Source organism: Pteropus vampyrus, unplaced genomic scaffold, assembly GCF_000151845.1.
Source record: "Pteropus vampyrus isolate Shadow unplaced genomic scaffold, Pvam_2.0 Scaffold105, whole genome shotgun sequence".
Lineage (NCBI taxonomy): Eukaryota > Metazoa > Chordata > Mammalia > Chiroptera > Pteropodidae > Pteropus > Pteropus vampyrus.
This window is the reverse complement of record NW_011888886.1, coordinates 3,451,005-3,456,483: the sequence shown is the minus strand read 5'-3', so window position 1 is coordinate 3,456,483 and position 5,479 is coordinate 3,451,005. Positions and strand designations below refer to the sequence as shown.

The following is a 5,479-nucleotide window of genomic DNA, read 5'->3' as shown; positions in this document are numbered from 1 at the left end:
CCCGAATGCCCTCCGTCTGGCTGCTGTGGTGGAGGGACATTCCCATCATCCTCGTACCTGGGTGGAAGGTAGGTCAGCGTTCCACCCGGATGGCTTCTCGCCACTTCCTGCGTGTTCTTCATCCTGCGTTTGCTTACAGCGCCTCGCGTTCCCCCTTCTCTCTCACGAGAGTTGGAGAGAAATGCTCTCTCTTTCTGGCTTCCTCTCCCCTGCTGGCGTAAGGACCCCTTTATGCTCACTAGACGTGGTTTGTGCCTTAGCTTCGTACATTCGGGATGAGGGTGATATTCTCCAGGTTGTTAATATTTTCTTTTTATTTTACAACTCAATCGTTTCCTTAGCTGCCGTCTATTATGTCTACGTGGGAACAGGATCAGCATCGAAGTTTTAAGTTAAGACTGTGATTCTCTCACCGGCAATGATAAAATTCATCACAGTTACCATTAATCAAGGGCCTCACAAAGTGCCACGCATGGGCTGGGTGTTCAGATGCCGTACTGCCTTCGGTTCTTCCTGAACTGGACAAGGTGAGTTCTGTAAGAATCCCATTTTACAGGTAAGGAGGAGATTTTGACTTTCATGAGCCTCAGCTGGTAAATGGTTTCAACGCTGTAGTTGTAAAGAGGCACTGTACCCCTCACAGCATGCGTTCTCAGTAAATCTCAGAATTGTTTCTGTCATTCTTTCTTGCAATACAAACGCACGAATTTTTCATCATGCTCAAAAATAGTCTCAAAAATGGAAGTCTTCGTTCTCACTTCAAGATACTCAAAATTACAGTGAAAATTGTTTTGGGTAAGTCCTTCTAGATTTATATGCAAGACCGCACAAAAGAGGGTGATACTCATCTCCCCATCTCCAAAATTATGACAAGCTACTCCTCTGACAACACACAAAGTGCCTAAGGTCGTATCTTGGCAGTGATATGATGCCTGTACCTCCTGTTCTTTTCTTTATTCTCCTGTTCTTGTCTTTATTCCCCTGTTCTTGTCTTTATTGCCAGCCCTTCTTCAAGAGATTTAGATCAATATGTATCTTGGAAGATAAGAATCAATAATAAAAAAGCTTAATATCTATGTTAAATAGTTCACTAAATTTTAATAAAACTGCACATCTGGTCTCATGGAAAATGTCAAAATATCCATCAAGGTCTTGTATTACAAGATCTCGACTGCCACTTTCAATTTGTATTATTTAAAAAAAGAAAAAAGCATACACATCTCCAATTCACTAACCTATTTGATGTGAGCCACAGGGTACAATATGCAAGCAAATGGAGATCTCAGTGACTGGGCTGGCTGGTGTCACAAGACCTCATGACCAATGCAATTTCTGTTTTGTGGTCACACAGTGCAGAGGGTAGGTCAATCAATGTCACTGGGATAGTCAAGAATGTCACTTGTTAACACTTTCCAGGTCAAAAGAACAATGACACATTCTTGCTTTCTCGTGAAGGAGGTCACCAAGGTGAGTGCGTGACATGGCATGGCACCTGTGTGTCCACCCAATGAGTCAATCCTGCTCCACGTGGGAATGCCTCTTCATGAAAGCTAACAGAACCAAAAATTATTCTGAATAAGAGTTGCTCCAGTCCCATAGAGGGACTCAGTAAGGCAGTAGATGGCCGTGAAATTAGTTCTATTATTGTGGAAGAGAAGGACACATAAGTCCCTGAGATCTCACAAATCGGCCAAGGTAGCGACACGGATGTCAGGTGCCTGTGATGGTGCCAGCTTGACCACACAGTCTATGGACTAAGATGAGGTTGAAAAGGATGTTTTGAGGGAAAGAGACAATAACGAACATCAAGCCACGGCCATGCTTTACTTTTTCCTCCATGAAGAAACTACAGCACAGACAGGACAATTAGGTTTATAGCCAGTTAAAGGTACAGTCAGTTACTGAAAAGTAGGTCCTGCCCTTGAGATTGGAATTGCGATGCCCCTGGGCTGGCAGGAAAGATTGAAGAGAAGGTTCGGCACTAGTTAAAAGGCTATATGGCCTTCGAGACAATGGTCAGTGTGTGCTAAAACCTTGCAATCCCTCTGCTGGTAGATAAGGAAAAATCTTCAAGTATATTAATGATTTATTAGGGAAGAGGGCGGATGTCACTTAGATAACCATAAAAGTGATTACTATCCCACTGGCAGTGTCAGAAAGCCTGCCTAGCCCAAAGCCTCCCTTGCAGCTGATCGCTCTCTGCATTCTTGCTGGCAGGGCTGTAAGTGACTCAGAGAGGCCTGTGAGTTCAGGGAGGTGCCTTCTAAATGCAGAAATCCCCTCTAAGGAAAGGCAGTAGAATCTCCATCCCATCTTTAGTTTCAAGGGGAATAACCGTGAACTTCAGAGCCAGTTTTTACAGGGGCTAACGAAACCTCGCTGGGCCTAGGCAAAGCTATTCCTGAGCTCCAAGCAGCGGTAAGCGAGAACGGAGAGGAAATGGAACTTTCCCGAGGTTTTCCAGTCACTCGGTTATATATATATATTCCTTGATGGGAAATGCTTCTCGATGTGGAAAGAAAGCCAAAGTTGTATTCTGACATCGTTTCCTGTTTTCTGCTAGTTTTTGTTTTGCGTTATTTTAAATCAGTCTGGATTTTGTTTTTCACTGTGCTTTGTCTTTCTTGCCCAACCAGGCAAGGTTGGTAATTAAATGGCAATAATAACTTGCAGATTTTCAAGCACTTTCACAGACAGTATTTTGTGTGGTCCTTATGACAACCATGTGGAGTATGCACTTTCTCCATTTTCAGATGAGGAAATTGTCATTCAGAAAGTTTCAGCAACTGGTTCAAGGTCACTCGCTGATCTGACAACTGGTTCAAGTCATTCACTGACCTCATGCTTGAGCCCAGGCCTCTGACTTCGGCTCAGAACAGTGATGCTGCTCATTAGGAGAGCGGGGTCTTCCCGCCCCTCCTGTTGAGTCTCCACTTCTGTAGAGTTAGTTCGCTCCCATCCCCTCTTCTTCATTTCAAATGCTTCCATCATCTTACATTCGTTCCGTTTCTGCTTTTCTCCTTTAGACAGCTGGACCATGTGTCGGACTTAATTAACTGAGCACGCTCTTTGCAGACATGCCATCCACCCATCAGTCAGTGTAGAGGTGTTGGGGGAAGGAGGAAGATGTAGAGGGTAACGGGGGTCAAATGTCTGGTGATCGAAGGAGACTGGACTTCAAGAGTGAGCACACAAGGGAGTATACAGATGATGTGTTATAAAGTTGTACACCTAAAATATGTGTAATGTTATTAACCAATGTTACCCCAATAAATTTAATTTAAAAAAAAAGAAATTGGAACACATTAAGTCAGGTGGCTACCACCACAGCTCTTCCCTTCAGAACCACGCAACCCCAGGCAAAGGAGAATATTGGGTCATTCCAGCTGCTGTGGGAAAATGTGCATCAAGTAACCCTCATGCTCGGTCGGATGCTAGAGGGTAAACGCTGCATTCTAGAGAATCATCTGGCAAAACTCGGTGCAATTGGGTTTATACATTTTCTACAGCACAGTTCAGCTCATGGGAATATATCCTAAAGAAATTCTCTCACAGGTCCATAATGGACTCCTTTATGTGGGGATGGTGACTAAGTGGCAATCGGACTGTCCGCTGATGACAGCGGCTAGATAAGGTGTGGCAGAGACTCATCAATGTCTAATATACCAGACTTAGAAGCAGCAGATCGAATTTCCATGTAAAGATCTTAGAAATTAGCAAATGAGTGGAAAATAACAAATAAGATATATAACCTAAAATAAAATAATTTTAATAATAGAAGCAAGGGACGCGATAAGGTGTCAACACCAGTACATACAATGGAAAGACCATAATATTGGGGGGATTTTTTAAAACAAAGTACTCTATCAACACATTGTGGTTGTAACACAATCGTGATATTTAGTTTTATCTAACGAGATAAATAAAATAAACGAATCTTGCCTTTTCCTTTTTTGAAAGCATCTTAGAAAAATTCTCAAAGCTCTATTCCTAACTCTAACTTTCAGTTCTCAAACTGGCAGAACATGGTTCCAATTGTCTTCGTTATTCAGCCATTGTTGTTTTGTTCTATTCATCTCAAGTCAGTGGCAACTGGATGTGTGTGGTTCTAGCCACTTTTGAGGGCGTTATCGATGGTTAGATAAAAATAGTACTTGCTTTCGATGACCTGTTACAGTTAAGAATGAATAGCTGCAGTTGAACAAATCCGAGTGCAACATAAATAATTATGCTTATTTATAAGTAACTATATAAATTTCTATATTAAATATTAAATGATATGCAGAAATTTAATATAAAATGAGCAAATTTGGAGGGCTAAGTTGGCTGAAAGGCTCTTGTAAAACCCAAAAGGTATAAGAAATAACCCTGAAGAAGTCACTAAAAATATTTATTTTGTTTATCTTATGCCATGTGCTCTGCCATAAACGAGGGAAGCTAGAGTAAACAAGAGGAGCAGAATTCCTGCCCCCAGGAAACTAACATTGTAGCGAAACAGGTCATGGAAGAAAATACTAGACAACCAATATGAACACCATCTATAAAAAGTATTACGTTTCCCTGCTTCACGGGGACAATGGAAGAAGAATTTCGTGCCCCAGATGTAGAAGAGATCATGCAGCCAATAGCTACTGCATGGCCCGTGGTTCAGGAGAAGGCGAGAAGTACAAAAATTTTATCTAAATCCGTAGAAGAAGATCTATACCTGCGACAGCATGGCTGTTCGACTGAGCTGACAGATGGAATCCCTGAACCCAGACATGTCTTGGCATTCACCACGGAATCCAGGAAATGTGTACATATGAAGGTCTCGCTTACACTCTGTCATCAGTTCTTAGTTACTTACTATACGTCGTCTGCCCACCTGATATTGTTTATAGTATACTTTCTGTTATTTAAAAAATCTTTGTGTCTACGGCCATGCCACCCTGAACAAGCCAGATCCCATCTGATCTCGAAAGCTCAGCAGGGTCGGGCCTGGTTAGTACTTAGATGGGAGACCACCTGGGAAGACCAGGTACTGTAGGCATGAAAAATAAAAAATAAGGGATTGTAAGCTGACAAGATCCTTGTAATCTGTGAGGTCAACCCAAGGTTGCCTCGCCTAAAAAAAATAAATAAATAAAATAATAAAACAAAAACAAATAAATAAGTAAATAATCTTTGTATCACTCTAGGATAACAAAGATTGAGTTTTATGTCAAATATTAGCAGAACTGAAATAAAGGTAAATTTTCACCCTAGCATAAAAATACTCCATGAAATTAATTATCCAAGTAATTCTTGATATATCACTTGTATTGAGGTGTTATACACATGTCATATCAACACTTTATTCTACAACTACTAGATAAAAACTTAAAAATGTATATCAACAACTGGAAAGGCATAAGAACATGGTTATTATCATCATCGCGATGACCTTTTGAGCATTGATTTTAATAATCTAGAAATGCATGATTCTTTACAGTGATTTTAA

The 5,479-nt window shown here is 41.1% G+C and overlaps 1 pseudogene; it reads left to right on the top strand.

The window, feature by feature from the left end:
• Positions 1 to 4,910: 4,910 nt before the first annotated feature.
• On the top strand, positions 4,911 to 5,029 carry LOC111742998 (annotated as a pseudogene).
• Positions 5,030 to 5,479: the final 450 nt, after the last annotated feature.